At 42.3% G+C, this 19,153-nt stretch overlaps 1 protein-coding gene across 2 annotated transcripts in view; it reads right to left on the reverse strand.

Moving 5' to 3' along the window:
• Positions 1 to 19,153, reverse strand: part of LOC112241499 (vascular endothelial growth factor receptor 3) — a 241,298-nt gene that overhangs the window by 149,605 nt on the left and 72,540 nt on the right. For both annotated transcript variants that reach the window (XR_006079602.1, XR_006079603.1), the window contains exon 2: positions 4,796 to 4,892. The gene's annotated coding sequence lies outside the window, so the exon portion shown is untranslated. The remainder of the gene's footprint in view (positions 1 to 4,795; positions 4,893 to 19,153) is intronic.

Raw genomic sequence — 19,153 nt, forward strand, 5'->3', positions numbered from 1 at the left:
AAGGTTGGTTCACCCCGTGGGCATCTCTTGGGGTCTAAGGTTGGTTCACCCGTGGGCATCTCTTGGGGTTTAAGGTTGGTTCACCCCGTGGGCATCTCTTGGGGTTTGAGGTTGGTGTACCCGTGGGCATCTCTTGGGGTCTGAGGTTGGTTCACCCGTGGGCATCTCTTGGGGTCTAAGGTTGGTTCACCCCGTGGGCATCTCTTGGGGTCTAAGGTTGGTTCACCCCGTGGGCATCTCTTGGGGCTTAAGGTTGGTTCACCCCGTGGGTATCTCTTGGGGTTTAAGGTTGGTTCACCCGTGGGCATCTCTTGGGGTTTAAGGTTGGTTCACCCCGTGGGCATCTCTTGGGGTTTAAGGTTGGTTCACCCCGTGGGCATCTCTTGGCGTCTAAGGTTGGTTCACCCCGTGGGCATCTCTTGGGGTCTAAGGTTGGTTCACCCCGTGGGCATCTCTTGGGGTCTAAGGTTGGTTCACCCCGTGGGCATCTTGGGGTTTAAGGTTGGTTCACCCCGTGGGCATCTCTTGGGGTCTAAGGTTGTTTCACCCCGTGGGCATCTCTTGGGGCTTAAGGTTGGTTCACCCCGTGGGTATCTCTTGGGGTTTAAGGTTGGTTCACCCCGTGGGCATCTCTTGGGGTTTAAGGTTGGTTCACTCCATGGGCATCTCTTGGGGTTTAAGGTTGGTTCACCCCGTGGGCATCTCTTGGGGTTTGAGGTTGGTTCACCCGTGGGCATCTCTTGGGGTTTGAGGTTGGTTCACCCCGTGGGCATCTCTTGGGGTTTGAGGTTGGTTCACCCCGTGGGCATCTCTTGGGGTTTAAGGTTGGTTCACCCCGTGGGCATCTCTTGGGGTTTAAGGTTGGTTCACCCCGTGGGCATCTCTTGGGGTTTGAGGTTGGTTCACCCCGTGGGCATCTCTTGGGGTTTAAGGTTGGTTCACTCCGTCGGCATCTCTTGGGGTTTAAGGTTGGTTCACCCCGTGGGCATCTCTTGGGGTTTAAGGTTGGTTCACCCCGTGGGCATCTCTTGGGGTTTAAGGTTGGTTCACCCCCGTGGGCATCTCTTGGGGTTTAAGGTTGGTTCACCCCGTGGGCATCTCTTGGGGTTTAAGGTTGGTTCACCCCGTGGGCATCTCTTGGGGTTTGAGGTTGGTTCACCCCGTGGGCATCTCTTGGGGTCTGAGGTTGGTTCACCCCGTGGGCATCTCTTGGGGTCTAAGGTTGGTTCACCCCGTGGGCATCTCTTGGGGTTTAAGGTTGGTTCACCCCGTGGGCATCTCTTGGGGTTTAAGGTTGGTTCACCCCGTGGGCATCTCTTGGGGTCTAAGGTTGGTTCACCCCGTGGGCATCTCTTGGGGTCTAAGGTTTGTTCACCCCGTGGGCATCTCTTGGGGTCTAAGGTTGGTTCACCCCGTGGGCATCTCTTGGGGTTTAAGGTTGGTTCACCCCGTGGGCATCTCTTGGGGTTTAAGGTTGGTTCACCCCGTGGGCATCTCTTGGGGTTTAAGGTTGGTTCACCCCGTGGGCATCTCTTGGGGTTTAAGGTTGGTTCACCCCGTGGGCATCTCTTGGGGTTTGAGGTTGGTTCACCCCGTGGGCATCTCTTGGGGTTTAAGGTTGGTTCACCCAGTGGGCATCTCTTGGGGTTTAAGGTTGGTTCACCCCGTGGGCATCTCTTGGGGTTTAAGGTTGGTTCACCCGTGGGCATCTCTTGGGGTTTAAGGTTGGATCACCCGTGGGCATCTCTTGGGGTTTAAGGTTGGTTCACTCCGTGGGCATCTCTTGGGGTCTAAGGTTGGTTCACCCCGTGGGCATCTCTTGGGGTTTAAGGTTGGTTCACCCCGTGGGCATCTCTTGGGGTTTAAGGTTGGTTCACCCCGTGGGCATCTCTTGGGGTTTAAGGTTGGTTCACCCCGTGCGCATCTCTTGGGGTTTAAGGTTGGTTCACCCCGTGGGCATCTCTTGGGGTTTGAGGTTGGTTCACCCCGTGGGCATCTCTTGGGGTTTAAGGTTGGTTCACCCAGTGGGCATCTCTTGGGGTTTAAGGTTGGTTCACCCCGTGGGCATCTCTTGGGGTTTAGGGTTGGTTCACTCCGTGGGCATCTCTTGGGGTTTAAGGTTGGTTCACTCCGTGGGCATCTCTTGGGGTTTAAGGTTGGTTCACCCCGTGGGCATCTCTTGGGGTTTAAGGTTGGTTCACCCCGTGGGCATCTCTTGGGGTTTGAGGTTGGTTCACCCTGTGGGCATCTCTTGGGGTCTGAGGTTGGTTCACCCGTGGGCATCTCTTGGGGTCTAAGGTTGGTTCACCCGTGGGCATCTCTTGGGGTCTAAGGTTGGTTCACCCCGTGGGCATCTCTTGGGGTTTAAGGTTGGTTCACCCCGTGGGCATCTCTTGGGGTTTAAGGTTGGTTCACCCTGTGGGCATCTCTTGTGGTTTAAGGTTGGTTCACCCCATGGGCATCTCTTGGGGTTTAAGGTTGGTTCACCCCGTGGGCATCTCTTGGGGTCTAAGGTTGGTTCACCCCGTGGGCATCTCTTGGGGTTTAAGGTTGGTTCACCCCGTGGGCATCTCTTGGGGTTTAAGGTTGGTTCACCCGTGGGTATCTCTTGGGGTTTAAGGTTGGTTCACCCCGTGGGCATCTCTTGGGGTTTAAGGTTGGTTCACTCCATGGGCATCTCTTGGGGTTTAAGGTTGGTTCACCCCGTGGGCATCTCTTGGGGTTTAAGGTTGGTTCACCCGTGGGCATCTCTTGGGGTTTAAGGTTGGTTCACCCCGTGGGCATCTCTTGGGGTTTGAGGTTTGTTCACCCCATGGGCATCTCTTGGGGTTAAGGTTGGTTCACCCCATGGGCATCTCTTGGGGTCTAAGGTTGGTTCACCCCGTGGGCATCTCTTGGGGTTTAAGGTTGGTTCACCCAGTGGGCATCTCTTGGGGTTTGAGGTTGGTTCACCCCATGGGCATCTCTTGGGGTTTAAGGTTGTTTCACCCCATGGGCATCTCGTCTGTATGCCTGTACTTCCTCAACTATATCGCCAACCATTCAGGACCTGCAGTCCAGAACAGCTCACTTCTTACCCAGGGTACGACTAACATGGGCTCCTCCTTTTATGGGGGATTGCCATCACCTCAGCAGCCTAACTACCACGGCCAGATGACGGTCAACTTGAGACTCCAAGCCAAACCTCTCCGGATCCTTCATCTGTAGCTCTTGGCTTCATTCTCATGGAACCTCATTCTCACATCAATTTGCTGAAAAAATATTCAAAAATCATGTCTGGTCCTTAAACTGGTGAAATGAATTTTCCCAAAATGGTTGGTAAATATTTGCGCAAAATTTAAAAAAAGGTGTTTACCTGTGTTTAACCTCCGATAACACCCCTCTGTACAATGTGACAGTGGATTAGACAGCTGTTTAACCTCTGATAACACCACTCTGTATAATGTGACAGTGGATTAGACAGCTGTTTAACCTCTGATAACACCACTCTGTATAATGTGACAGTGGATTAGACAGCTGTTTAACCTCTACACCACTCTGTATAATGTGACAGTGGATTAGACAGCTGTTTAACCTCTGATAACACCACTCTGTATAATGTGATGGTGGATTAGACAGCTGTTTAACCTCTACACCACTCTGTATAATGTGATGGTGGATTAGACAGCTGTTTAACCTCTACACCACTCTGTATAATGTGATGGTGGATTAGACAGCTGTTTAACCTCTACACCACTCTGTATAATGTGACAGTGGATTAGACAGCTGTTTAACCTCTACACCACTCTGTATAATGTGACAGTGGATTAGACAGCTGTTTAACCTCTGATAACACCACTCTGTATAATGTGACAGTGGATTAGACAGCTGTTTAACCTCTGATAACACCACTCTGTATAATGTGATGGTGGATTAGACAGCTGTTTAACCTCTGATAACACCACTCTGTATAATGTGACAGTGGATTAGACAGCTGTTTAACCTCTACACCACTCTGTATAATGTGACAGTGGATTAGACAGCTGTTTAACCTCTACACCACTCTGTATAATGTGACAGTGGATTAGACAGCTGTTTATCTCCGATAACACCACTCTGTATAACGTGACAGTGGATTAGACAGCTGTTTAACCTCTACACCACTCTGTATAATGTGACGGTGGATTAGACAGCTGTTTAACCTCTACACCACTCTGTATAATGTGATGGTGGATTAGACAACTGTTTAACCTCTACACCACTCTGTATAATGTGACGGTGGATTAGACAGCTGTTTAACCTCTGATAACACCACTCTGTATAATGTGACAGTGGATTAGACAGCTGTTTAACCTCTGATAACACCACTCTGTATAATGTGACAGTGGATTAGACAGCTGTTTAACCTCTGATAACACCACTCTGTATAATGTGACAGTGGATTAGACAGCTGTTTAACCTCTACACCACTCTGTATAATGTGATGGTGGATTAGACAGCTGTTTAACCTCTGATAACACCACTCTGTATAATGTGACGGTGGATTAGACAGCTGTTTAACCTCTACACCACTCTGTATAATCTGATGGTGGATTAGACAGCTGTTTAACCTCTACACCACTCTGTATAATCTGATGGTGGATTAGACAGCTGTGCGCTACATTGGTGGTGGATGATGGGATGGTGGTTTTCTCCCCTGGAGAAAAGCAAGGCAATTCTACCCACCTATTTTTATTCATACAACACACATTCCACCAGCCACACACACACACACACACACACACACACATACACACACACACACACTGTACTCTACCTGCATGTGATGGTCAGTGTTTCATCTGCGTGGATCACGAGGTCTTCTTTGTGGCTGTCAATGGTGGGCGGAGTCATAGAGTAGCCAATCACCAGACCTCAGGTAACAAAAACAAAAAACAAAAATCATATGATACGGCTCTGACACTCAAAACACTGATTTGATTGGATGAGAAACAGATTTACATTTCAGATACGAATAAATATCAATTAGTGGTTATTGGTTTCAGTAAGCTCTGCCTGTCGGCTCTGTCAAACCTCCTCAGTGTCACGTCGATTAGGAACTCAACCCGACAGCGGCAGGATGTAATCAACCAATCAAATGTTATTCATTATATGACACTGTATTCCACTTAGCTCAAGGGCTGTAATATATATATATGGCTGTAAGGCAATCTGCAGGAATAGAGCAGCACAATACACCCAGACACACCCCAGTACCACCCGGTCTGAGATACACCCAGACACACACCCCAGTACCACCCGGTCTGAGATACACACACCCCAGCACCACCCGGTCTGAGATACACCCAGACACACACCCCAGCACCACCCGGTCTGAGATACAGCCAGACACACACCCCAGCACCACCCGGTCTGAGATACAGCCAGACACACACCCCAGCACCACCCGGTCTGAGATACAGCCAGACACACACCCCAGCACCACCCGGTCTGAGATACAGCCAGACACACACCCCAGCACCACCCGGTCTGAGATACAGCCAGACACACACCCCAGCACCACCCGGTCTGAGATACACCCAGACAGACAAATGTCTTTCAATTCTCTCCCTCTCTCTCTCTCTCTCCCTATTTCCTCCCTCTCTCTCCTCTCTCCCTATTTCTCTCTCTCTCTCTCTCTCTCTCTCTCTCTCTCTCCCTCTCTCTCCTCTCTCTCTCCTCTTTCACCCTCTTTCACCCTGCTCTCTCTCTCTCTCGTCTTTCTCTCTCCATCCTCTCTCTCTCTCTTCTCTCTCTTCTCTCTCTTGTCTCTCTCTTCTCTCTCTCCTCTCTCTCCTCTCCTCTCTCCTCTTTCACCTTGCTCTCTCCTCTCTCCCCTCTATCTCCTCTCCTCTCTCTCCTCTCCTCTTTCACCTTGCTCTCTCTCCTCTCTCTCCTCTCTCTCCTCTCTCTCCTCTCCTCTCTCTCCTCCTCTCTCCTCTTTCACCTTGCTCTCTCTGCTCTCTCTCCTCCCTCCACTTTCCTCTAAAATGATCATTAAGCCTATAGCTTCCTGATTCATCACTGTTTCATTAACTCTGGTAATGTGGTTAGATGTGATATAAATGATGTCGCTCTGGAATGCCATTACCTGCCTGAGTCCCAAACAGCACCCTATTCTCTATATACAGGGCCCACTAGGTATAGGGCCCTGGTCAAAATAGGTGCATTTTCTAGGGAGTAGGGTGCTATTTGGGAGACAACCCCTGTAAAGTGCCCTGAGGGCACGTTGGTCCCCGGCATCAAGATGTCCACCATTGTTCCTGTACCCGAGAAAGAAAAGGAAAGGTAACTTAACTAAATGACTATTGCCCCGTAGCACTCACTTCTGTCATCATCAAGTGCTTTTGAAGAGCAAATGACCTTGTGGCTGAATGGAAAGCAAGTCCCAGCAATGTTCCAACGTCTTGTTTTTAATTCGATTTTTTAAATGTAACTTTTATTTAACTAGGCAAGTCAGTTAAAAACAAATTCGTATTTACAATGATGGCCTACCCCGGACAAACCCGGAAGACGCTGGGCCAATTGTGCGCCGTCCTATGGGACTGTGATACAGCCTGGATTCAAACCAGGGACTGTAGTGATGCCTCTTGCACTGAGCTGCAGTGCCTTAGACCGCTGCGCCACTCAGGAGCCAAGTGGAAAGTCTTCCCAACAGAGTGGAGGTGTCACGTCCTGACCTTATTCTATATGTTTGGTTAGGTCAGGGTTTGATTTGGGGTGGGCATTCTGTGTTTTCCATTTCTTTGTTTTTGGCCGAGTGTGGTTCCCAATCAGAGGCAGCTGTCTATCGTTGCCTCTGATTGGGGATCATACTTAGGCAGCCTGTTTTCCACCTTTCAGTTGTGGGATCTTATTTTCTGTTTAGTGTCTGTGCCAGACAGAACTGTTCCCTGTCATTTTGTTGTTGTTGTTATTTAGATTTTTTGTGTCATCAATAAAAAGACGATGCACGCCTATAACGCTGCGCCTTGGTCTCCTTCTCCCAACGAGAGCCGTAAAAGGAGGCTGTTAAAGCAGCCCGGGGGACCAGCTGGGGGGGAACCAGCTGGGGGGGAACCAGCTGGGGGGGGACCAACTCCATATTAATGCCCCTCACTTTGGAATGAGATGATAGACGAGCAGCTGCCCACATACTTTTGGTCTTGTAGTGTATATTTTCTATTCATATACTGTCTATACACACCATCCTATATAACTACCGTCTATACACAACATCCTATATGACTACTGTCTATACACACCATCCTATATAACTACTGTCTATACACACCATCCTTATTAACTACTGTCTATACACAACATCCTGATATAACTACTGTCTATACACACCATCCTTTATAACTACTGTCTATACACACCATCCTATATAACTACCGTCTATACACAACATCCTATATGACTACTGTCTATACACACCATCCTATATAACTACTGTCTATACACACCATCCTATATAACTACCGTCTATACACAACATCCTATATGACTACTGTCTATACACACCATCCTATATAACTACTGTCTATACACACCATCCTATATAACTACTGTCTATACACAACATCCTATATGACTACTGTCTATACACACCATCCTATATAACTACTGTCTATACACACCATCCTATGTAACTACTGTCTATACACACCATCCTTATTAACTACTGTCTATACACAACATCCTATATAACTACTGTCTATACACACCATCCTATATAACTACTGTCTATACTGTCTATACACACCATCCTTTATAACTACTGTCTATACTGTCTATACACACCATCCTATATAACTACTGTCTATACACACCATCCTATATAACTACCGTCTATACACAACATCCTATATGACTACTGTCTATACACACCATCCTATATAACTACTGTCTATACACACCATCCTATATAACTACCGTCTATACACACCATCCTTATTAACTACTGTCTATACACAACATCCTATATGACTACTGTCTATACACACCATCCTATATAACTACTGTCTATACACACCATCCTTATTAACTACTGTCTATACACAACATCCTATATGACTACTGTCTATACACACCATCCTATATAACTACTGTCTATACTGTCTATACACACCATCCTTTATAACTACTGTCTATACTGTCTATACACACCATCCTATATAACTACTGTCTATACACACCATCCTATATAACTACTGTCTATACACACCATCCTTTATAACTACTGTCTATACTGTCTATACACACCATCCTATATAACTACTGTCTATACACACCATCCGATATAACTACTGTCTATATACACCATCCTATATAACTACTGTCTATACACACCATTATATATAACTACTGTCTATATACACCATCCTATATAACTACTGTCTATACACACCATCCTATATAACTACTGTTGATACACACCATCCTTTATAACTACTGTCTATACACACCATCCTATATAACTACTGTCTATACACACCATTATATATAACTACTGTCTATACACACCATGATATATAACTACTGTCTATACACACCATTATATATAACTACTGTCTATACACACCATCCTATATAACTACTGTCTATACACACCATCCTATATAACTACTGTCTATACACACCATCCTATATAACTACTGTCTATACTGTCTATACACACCATCCTATATAACTACTGTTGATACACACCATCCTTTATAACTACTGTCTATACACACCATCCTATATAACTACTGTCTATACTGTCTATATACACGATCCTTTATAACTGCTGTCTATACACACCATCCTATATAACTACTGTCTATACACACCATTATATATAACTACTGTCTATACACACCATGATATATAACTACTGTCTATACACACCATCCTATATAACTACTGTTGATACACACCATCCTTTATAACTACTGTCTATACACACCATCCTATATAACTACTGTCTATACTGTCTATATACACGATCCTTTATAACTGCTGTCTATACACACCATCCTATATAACTACTGTCTATACACACCATCCTATATAACTACTGTCTATACACACCATCCTATATAACTACTGTCTATACTGTCTATACACACCATCCTATATAACTACTGTTGATACACACCATCCTTTATAACTACTGTCTATACACACCATCCTATATAACTACTGTCTATACTGTCTATATACACGATCCTTTATAACTGCTGTCTATACACACCATCCTATATAACTACTGTCTATACACACCATTATATATAACTACTGTCTATACACACCATGATATATAACTACTGTCTATACACACCATTATATATAACTACTGTCTATACACACCATCCTATATAACTACTGTCTATACACACCATCCTATATAACTACTGTTGATACACACCATCCTTTATAACTACTGTCTATACACACCATCATATATAACTACTGTCTATACTGTCTATATACACCATCCTTTATAACTGCTGTCTATACACACCATCCTATATAACTACTGTCTATACACACCATCCTATATAACTACTGTCTATACACACCATCCTATATAACTACTGTCTATACTGTCTATACACACCATCCTATATAACTACTGTCTATACACACCATTATATATAACTACTGTCTATACACTCCATTATATATAACTACTGTCTATACACACCATTATATATAACTACTGTCTATACACACCATCCTATATAACTACTGTCTATACACACCATCCTGTATAACTACTATCTATACACACCATCCTATATAACTACTGTCTATACTGTCTATACACACCATCCTTTATAACTACTGTCCATACTGTCTATACACACCATCCTATGTAACTACTGTCTATTCACACCACCCTATATAACTACTGTCTATACACACCATCCTATATAACTACTGTCTATACGCACCATCCTTATTAACTACTGTCTATACACAACATCCTATATAACTACTGTCTATACACACCATCCTATATAACTACTGTCTATACTGTCTATACACAACATCCTTTATAACTACTGTCTATACTGTCTATACACACCATCCTATATAACTACTGTCTATACACACCATCCTATATAACTACTGTCTATACACAACATCCTATATAACTAATGTCTATACACACCATCCTTTATAACTACTGTCTATACTGTCTATACACACCATCCTATATAACTACTGTCTATACACACCATCCGATATAACTACTGTCTATATACACCATCCTATATAACTACTGTCTATACACACCATTATATATAATTACTGTCTATATACACCATCCTATATAACTACTGTTGATACACACCATCCTTTATAACTACTGTCTATACACACCATCCTATATAACTACTGTCTATACTGTCTATATACACCATCCTTTATAACTGCTGTCTATACACACCATCCTATATAACTACTGTCTATACACACCATCCTATATAACTACTGTCTATACACACCATCCTATATAACTACTGTCTATACTGTCTATATACACCATCCTTTATAACTGCTGTCTATACACACCATCCTTTATAACTACTGTCTATACACACCATCCTATATAACTACTGTCTATACTGTCTATACACACCATCCTATATAACTACTGTCTATACACACCATTATATATAACTACTGTCTATACACACCATTATATATAACTACTGTCTATACACACCATTATATATAACTACTGTCTATACACACCATCCTATATAACTACTGTCTATACACACCATCCTGTATAACTACTATCTATACACACCATCCTATATAACTACTGTCTATACTGTCTATACACACCATCCTTTATAACTACTGTCCATACTGTCTATACACACCATCCTATGTAACTACTGTCTATTCACACCACCCTATATAACTACTGTCTATACTGTCTATACACACCATCCTATATAACTACTGTCTATTCACATCATTATATTCAACTACTGTCTATACACACCATCCTTTATAACTACTGTCTATACACACCATCCTATTATAACTACTGTCTATACTGTCTATATACACCATCCTATATAACTACTGTCTATACACACCATGCGATATAACTACTGTCTATACAATCCATTATATATAACTACTGTCTATACACACCATCCTATATAACTACTGTCTATACGGTCTATTCACACAACCCTATATAACTACTGTCTATACTGTCTACACACACCATCCTATATAACTACTGTCTATACTGTCTATACACACCACCCTATATAACTGCTGTCTATACTGTCTATAAACACCATCCTATTATAACTACTGTCTATACTGTCTATACACACCATCCTATATAACTACTGTCTATACACACCATTATATATAACTACTGTCTATACACAACATCCTATATAACTACTGTCTATACTGTCTGTACACACCATCCTTTATAACTACTGTCTATACTGTCTGTACACACCATCCTATATAACTACTGTCTATACTGTCTGTACACACCATCCTTTATAACTACTGTCTATACACACCATCCTATAAAACTACTGTCTATACTGTCAATACACACCATCCTTTATAACTACTGTCTATACACACCATCCTATATAACTACTGTCTATACACCCCATCCTATGTAACTACTGTCTATACACACCATCCTATATAACTACTGTATATACACACCATCCTATATAACTACTGTCTACACTGTCTATACACACCATCCTTTATAACTACTGTCTATACACACCATCCTATATAATTACTGTCTATACACACCATCCTATATAACTACTGTCTGTACACACCATCCTATATAACTACTGTCTATACACACCATCCTTTATAACTACTGTCTACACACACCATCCTATATAACTACTGTCTATACACACCATCCTATATAACTACTGTCTGTACACACCATCCTATATATAACTACTGTCTATGCATACCATCCTATATAACTACTGTCTATATACACCATCCTATATAACTACTGTCTATACACACAATTATATATAACTACTGTCTATATACACCATCCTATACAACTACTGTCTATACACACCATCCTATATAACTACTGTCTATACACACCATTCTTTATAACTACTGTCTATACACACCATCCTATATAACTACTGTCTATACACACCATCCTATATAACTACTGTCTATACTGTCTATACACACCATCCTTTATAACTACTGTCTATACACACCATCCTATATAACTACTGTCTATACACACCATCCTATATAACTACTGTCTATACACACCATCCTATATAACTACTGTCTATACGGTCTATTCACACAACCCTATATAACTACTGTCTATACTGTCTACACACACCATCCTATATAACTACTGTCTATACTGTCTATACACACCACCCTATATAACTGCTGTCTATACTGTCTATAAACACCATCCTATTATAACTACTGTCTATACTGTCTATACACACCATCCTATATAACTACTGTCTATACACACCATTATATATAACTACTGTCTATACACAACATCCTATATAACTACTGTCTATACTGTCTGTACACACCATCCTTTATAACTACTGTCTATACTGTCTGTACACACCATCCTATATAACTACTGTCTATACACACCATTATATATAACTACTGTCTATACACACCATCCTTTATAACTACTGTCTATACTGTCTGTACACACCATCCTATATAACTACTGTCTATACTGTCTGTACACACCATCCGTTATAACTACTGTCTATACACACCATCCTATATAACTACTGTCTATACACCCCATCCTATATAACTACTGTCTATACACACCATCCTATATAACTACTGTATATACACACCATCCTATATAACTACTGTCTACACTGTCTATACACACCATCCTTTATAACTACTGTCTATGCATACCATCCTATATAACTACTGTCTATATACACCATCCTATATAACTACTGTCTATACACACAATTATATATAACTACTGTCTATATACACCATCCTATACAACTACTGTCTATACACACCATCCTATATAACTACTGTCTATACACACCATCCTTTATAACTACTGTCTATACACACCATCCTATATAACTACTGTCTATACTGTCTATACACACCATCCTTTATAACTACTGTCTATACACACCATCCTATATAACTACTGTCTATACACACCATCCTATATAACTACTGTCTATACACACCATCCTATATAACTACTGTCTATACTGTCTATACACACCATCCTATATAACTACTGTCTATACACACCATTATATATAACTACTGTCTATACACACCATTATATATAACTACTGTCTATACACACCATTATATATAACTACTGTCTATACACACCATCCTATATAACTACTGTCTATACACACCATCCTTTATAACTACTGTCTATACACACCATCCTATATAACTACTGTCTATATACACCATCCTATTTAACTACTGTCTATACACACCATTATATACAACTACTGTCCATACACACCATCCTATATATCTACTTTCTATACAAACCATTATATATAACTACTGTCTATACACACCATTATATACATACAGTGTGAAGAAAACGTATGTGAACCCTTTAAAATTACCTGGATTTCTGCATAAATTGGTCATACAATTTGATCTGATCTTCATCATAGTCACAACAATAGACAATCCGTCGATGACAGCAAGCTGTCACGAGGCAGCAAAGCAGACCCAAACCATGATGCTCCCTCCACCATACTTTATAGTTGGGATGAGGTTTTTTTGTCGGTGTGCTGTGCCTTTTTACTCCACACATAGTGTTGTGTGTTCCTTCCAAACTCAACTTTAGTTTCATCTGTCCACAGAATAGTTGGCCAGTAGAACAGTGTAACAGGTTCCCTTTTGTGAACTTCAGACGTGCAGCAATGGTTTTTTTGGACAGCAGTGGCTTCTTCTGTGGTGTCCTCCCATGAACACCATTCTTCTTTAGTGAGCAACAGAGATGTTAGCATCTTCCAGAGATTTCTGTAAGTCTTTAGCTGACACTCTAGGATTCTTCTTAACCTCATTGAGCATTCTGCGCTCTGCTGCAGTCATCTTTGCAGGACGTCCACTCCTAGGGAGAGTAGCAACAGTGCTGGAAGTTCTCCATTTATAGATAATTTGTCTTACCCCTGGACTGGCTGTTAGAGATACTTTAGTAACCCTTTCCAGCTTTATGCAAGGCATCTCTTTTGTTTGAGGCATGGTTCACATCAGGCTTCTTCTGAATTGCAAACTCAAACTCAAAATTGTTTTGTATAGGGCAAGGCAGCTCTATCCAACATCTCCAATCTCGTCTCATTGATTCGACTCCAGGTTAGTTGACTCCTGACACCAATTAGATTTTTTTAAATAAAAATAGTTATCTCACCTTTATTTAACCAGGTAGGCCAGTTGAGAACAAGTTCTCATTTACAACTGCGACCTGGCCAAGATAAAGCAAAGCAGTTTGAGACATACAACAACACAGAGTTACACATGGAGTAAACAAACATACAGTCAATAACAAACATACAGTCAATAATAAAAGTCTATATACAGTGTGTGCAAATGAGGTAAGATAAGGGAGGTAAGGCAGTAAATAGACCATGGTGGCCAAGTAATTACAATATAGCAATTAAACACTGGAATGGTAGATGTGCAGAAGATGAATGTGCAAGTAGAGATACTGGGGTACAAAGGAGCAAGATAAATAAATAGATACAGTATGGGGATGAGGAAGTTTGATGGGCTATTTACAGATGGGCTATGTACAGGTGCAGTGATCTGTGAACTGCTCTGAAAGCTGGTGCTTAAAGCTAGTGAGGGAGATATGAGTCTCAAGCTTCAGTGATTTTTGCAGTTCCAGTCATTGGCAGCAGAGAACTGGAAGAAAAGCCGGCCAAAGGAGGAACTGGCTTTGGGGGTGACCAGTGAGATATACCTGCTGGAGAGCGTGCTACAGGTGGGTGCTGCTATGGTGACCAGTGAGCTGAGATAAGGCGGGGCTTTACCTAGCAAAGACTTATAGATGACCTGGAGCCAGTATGTTTGGCGATGAATATGAAGCGAGGGCCAGCCAACGAGAGCATACAGGTCGCAGTGGTGGTTAGAATATGGGACTTTGGTGACAAAACGGATGGCACTGTGATAGGCTACATCCAGTTTGCTGAGTAGAGTGTTGGAGGCTATTTTGTAAATGACATTGCCAAAGTGAAGTATCGGTAGGATAGTCAGTTTAAGAGGGTATGTTTGGCAGCATGAGTCAAGGATGCTTTGTGCGAAATAGGAAGCCGATTCTAGACTTAATTTTGGATTGGAGATGCTTAATGTGAGTCTGGAAGGAGAGTTTACAGTCTAACCAGACACCTAGGTATTTGTAGATGTCCACATATTCTAAGTAAGAACCATCCAGAGTAGTGATGCTGGACGGGCGGGCAGGTGCAGGCAGCGATCGGTTGAAGGGCATGCATTTAGTTTAACTTGCATTTAAAAGCAGTTGGAGGCCACGGAAGGAGTGTTGTATGGCATTGAAGCTCGTCTGGAGGTTAGTTAACACAGTGTCCAAGGAAGGGCCAGAAGTATACAGAATGGTGTCGTCTGCGTAGAGGAGGATCAGAGAATCACCAGCAGCAAGAGCGACATCATTGATGTATACAGAGAAGAGAGTGGGTCCGAGAATTTAACCCTGTGGTACCCCCATAGAGACTGCCAGAGGTCCGGACAACAGGCCCTCCGATTTGACACACTGAACTCTATCTGAGAAGTGGTGAACCAGGCAAGGCAGTCATTTGAGAATCCAAGGCTGTTGAGTCTGCCGATAAGAATGTGGTGATTGACAGAGTTGAAAGCCTTGGCCAGGTCGATGAATACGGCTGCACAGTATTGTCTCTTATCGATGGTGGTTATGATATCGTTTAGGACATTGAGTGTGGCTGAGGTGCACCCATGACCAGATCTGAAGTCAGATTGCATAGCGGAGAAGGTATGGTGGGATTCGAAATGGTCGGTAATCTGTTTGTTAACTTGGCTTTTGAAGACCTTAGAAAGGCAGGGTAGGATAGATATAGGTCTGTAGCAGTTTGGGTCTAGAGTGTCTCCCCCTTTGAAGAGGGGGATGACCGCGGGGGCTTTCCAATCTTTTGGAATCTCAGACAATACGAAAGAGAGGTTGAACAGGCTCGTAATAGGGGTTGCAACAATTTCGGCAGATCAGTCAGAAAGAAAGGGTCCAGATTGTCTAGCCCAGCTGATTTGTAGGGGTCCAGATTTTGCAGCTCTTTCAGAACATCAGCTACCTGGATTTGGGTGAAGGAGAAATGGGGAGGCTTGGGCAAGTTGCTGTGGGGGGTGCAAGGCTGTTGACCGGGGTAGGGGTAGCCAGGTGGAAAGCATGGCCAGCCATAGAAAAATGCTTATTGAAATTCTCAATTTTCACGGATTTAGGTTTAAAAACCTGTTTCTAAAAAAGCTGTTTTGCTTTGTCAATATGGGATATTGTGTGTAGATTGATGAGGGGAAAAAATTATTGAATCAATTTTAGAATAAGGCTGTTACGTAACAAAATGTGGAAAAAGTTAAGGGGCCTCAGGCACGGGGCAGCAGGTAGCCTCATGGTTAGAGCATTGGGTCAGTAACCAAAAGGTTGCTGGATTGAATCTCCGAGCTGACAAAGTAAAAATCCATCCTTTTGCCCCTGAACAAGGCAGTCAACCCACTGTTCCCCTGAACAAGGCAGTCAACCCACTGTTCCCCTGAACAAGGCAGTCAACCCACTGTTCCCCTGAACAAGGCAGTCAACCCACTGTTCCCCTGAACAAGGCAGTCAACCCACTGTTCCCCTGAACAAGGCAGTTAACCCCACTGTTCCCCTGAACAAGGCAGTTAACCCACTGTTCCCCTGAACAAGGCAGTTAACCCACTGTTACCCGGCAGGCCGTCATTGTAAATAAGAATTTGTTCATAGCTGACTTGACTAGTTAAATAAAGGTAAATAAAAAATAAGCACTATTCATTCTCACTGTCGATAACTCTAATGTGAATGGATTCACTGATTAAATGTAAGAGATTGAGGTAATCTTTTTAGAGACAACAAGATATCTGCAGCAGTAATCTTCTCTGATTGACAGAGATTCATCGTTAAGAACATTCTGGAATATACTGTGTACTTATAGTCTGGACTCTGACATTGCTCGTTCTGAAAATTCTTTATTTTTATTTTGGGGATTTGTTTGTATTGTTTTGTATTGCTAGATATTGCTGCACTGTTGGAGCTAGAAACATTAGCATTCTGCTGCGATAACATCTGCAAAATATGTGTACGTGACCAATAACATCATATACTCTGATTCTACTAAATATTAAGAACAGTTAGCCCGCAGCTAGCCAGCTAGTTCCCTCAACATGGAGACAGAATCATATACTCTGATTCTACTAAATATTAAGAACAGTTAGCCCACAGCTAGCCAGCTAGTTCCCTCAACATGGAGACAGAATCATATACTCTGATTCTACTAAATATTAAGAACAGTTAGCCCACAGCTAGCCAGCTAGTTCCCTCAACATGGAGACAGAATCATATACTCTGATTCTACTAAATATTAAGAACAGTTAGCCCGCAGCTAGCCAGCTAGTTCCCTCAACATGGAGACAGAATCATATACTCTGATTCTACTAAATATTAAGAACAGTTAGCCCGCAGCTAGCCAGCTAGTTCCCTCAACATGGAGACAGAATCATATACTCTGATTCTACTAAATATTAAGAACAGTTAGCCCGCAGCTAGCCAGCTAGTTCCCTCAACATGGAGACAGAATCATATACTCTGATTCTACTAAATATTAAGAACAGTTAGCCCGCAGCTAGTCAGCTAGTTCCCTCAACATGGAGACAGAATCATATACTCTGATTCTACTAAATATTAAGAACAGTTAGCCAACAGCTAGTCAGCTAGTTCCCTCAACATGGAGACAGAATCACATACTCTGATTCTACTAAATATTAAGAACAGTTAGCCACCAGGTTATTCCAGTAGTTCCTTTATGATGTTTCTGAAATGACCTCAGCCTACTCTCCTCTCCCCTCATTCTACATATCATTCTTCCAGGCTATTAGAGTGGTTAGTAGCTCCATGAGACCAACATGAGAGACATCGATAATAAGAGCTGTGTTACCCAGAACCCTCTGTACAGCAGGACAGCTGTGATGGACTCTTATGCACTTCAGACTTAAAGGTGGTCCCAGCAGCCCAGCTCTCTTATGATGGGCATTACTCACATTGGTCTCTCAGGTTAAATGTTACAGTACTGTTCAATCTACATTGTGAGTTTGTTTTTACAGTTTTTCTCAATTGCTAAAACACTAAAACCCATTGGTTGAACAAAGTTCTCAGTTACCTGGACTCATTTAGCTAATTAGCTAAAACCACCCGAGCCACTGCCTGTTCACCCCGCTGTCATCCAGAAGGCGAGGTCAGTACAGGTGCATCAAAGCTGGGACCGAGAGACTGAAAAAACAGCTTCTATCTCAAGGCCATCAGACTGTTAAACAGCCACCACTAACATTGAGTGGCTACTGCCAACACACTGTCAATGACACTGACTCTACTCCAGCCACTTTAATCATGGGAATTGATGGGAAATTATGTAAATATATCACTAGCCACTTTAAACAATGCTACCTTATATAATGTTACTTACCCTACATTGTTCATCTCATATGCATACGTTGATACTGTACTCTATATCATCGACTGCATCCTTATGTAATACATGTATCACTAGCCACTTTAACTATGCCACTTGGTTTACATACTTATCTCATATGTATATACTGTACTCGATATCATCTACTGTATCTTGCCTATGCTGCTCTGTACCATCACTCATTCATATATCCTTATGTACATATTCTTTATCCCCTTACACTGTGTATAAGACAGTAGTTTTTTTTGGAATTGTTAGTTAGATTACTTGCTCGTTATTACTGCATTGTCGGAACTAGAAGCACAAGCATTTCGCTACACTCGCATTAACATCTGCTAACCATGTGTATGTGACAAATAAAATTTGATTTGATTTGATTTGATTTGATTTTT

The sequence above is a fragment of the Oncorhynchus tshawytscha genome, linkage group LG21 (assembly GCF_018296145.1).
Source record: "Oncorhynchus tshawytscha isolate Ot180627B linkage group LG21, Otsh_v2.0, whole genome shotgun sequence".
NCBI lineage: Eukaryota > Metazoa > Chordata > Actinopteri > Salmoniformes > Salmonidae > Oncorhynchus > Oncorhynchus tshawytscha.